The sequence below is a fragment of the Orycteropus afer genome, unplaced genomic scaffold (assembly GCF_000298275.1).
Source record: "Orycteropus afer afer isolate SDZICR_OR568_19922 unplaced genomic scaffold, OryAfe1.0 scaffold00295, whole genome shotgun sequence".
Classification (NCBI taxonomy): domain Eukaryota; kingdom Metazoa; phylum Chordata; class Mammalia; order Tubulidentata; family Orycteropodidae; genus Orycteropus; species Orycteropus afer.
In genome coordinates, this window is record NW_006921882.1 from 2,522,168 (window position 1) to 2,523,481 (window position 1,314).

Sequence of the window (1,314 nt, forward strand, 5' to 3'; positions counted from 1 at the left end):
AGGCCACCTCCAGCCTGACGTTTCCTCCAGGGACTTTGGACTTGCTGGCTTCTATACGTTTGTGAGCCATTTTCCTAAGATAAATTTCTCTCTTTATACATATATATATAAGCTTTGCTGTTTTTTGTTTCTCTAGAGAACCCAGTCTAACACAGTCTGAAACGGTGCTGGAAGATGATCCCTCGAGTTTGGAAGGTACTCAAGATACACAGTGCTACAACAACAGCACAGGCATGCCAAAGATCATGAAGATGGCGCAGGGCCGGCAGCGTTTCGTTCTGTTGTGCTTGGGGTCAACGTGAGACAAAGTCAATTTACAGCCACTAACAACAACAGCAATGCCTGCTCACGGCAGGAGCTCAGTCCGTACATATCAAGTGAATTTTGAAGGCACAATAATAATGTATCAGGCTCTTTGTGAGTGTCCTCTCACATCATCCTCACAGCTGGACTCATTGCTAATATTATGGAGAGCACCCTCTATGCCAGGTCCAACCCTAAACATCTTACACATAATACCTCATGTCATCTTCACATCAATTCCATGTCACTCGAATTTGCAAACACAGAGACGGAGGCAGGGACAGCTTCTATAGCTTGCCCCAGATCACTTCTCAGCTATGTAGTGTTGCTATGACAGAAATGTCACATGTAGGTGCCTTTGACAAATGGACATTTATTTTCTCACAGTTTGGAAGGCTGGAAGTCCACATTCAGAGAGCCCGCTCTGGAGGAAGGCTCTTTCTCTCTGTTGGCTCTGGAGGAAGGTCCCCGTCTCTTGTGAATGCCTGCTCCTGGGCCATCTCCACGTGGCATGGCATCTCCCTTCCTCCATCCCTGCTTGCTCACTTGCTTGTTTAATCTCTTTTATATCTCGAAGGAAATTGACTTAAAACACATCCTGCACTAATACTGTCTTGTTAATGTAACAAAGAAAGCCTATTCTCGAATGGGATTAGAACCAAGGAGGAGTGGTTAGGACTTGCCACACAGATTTTGGGGGTCACACTGCTAAAGGGCGAGTATGGGCTAGCCAGACAACCCAGAGCCTGTGGGAGATGCAGACACAGAGAATTCACTCCATTCACACATTTTGTCCACATGCTCCCTGAGTGCTCACAAAAAGATAGGAAGTGGCAGGGTGAGACAGCATTTTTCCATTGTAGATCTGCAGGAATGTCAGGCACTGTGACACTGTGACACGAGCACAAAGTCCCACCTGGACTCATCTTCCCGATCTCCTTTATGGGAGATCTGGTGGTGTAGTGCCTAAGGCATGTGACTACTAACCAGAAGGCTGGGGGTTCAAAGCCA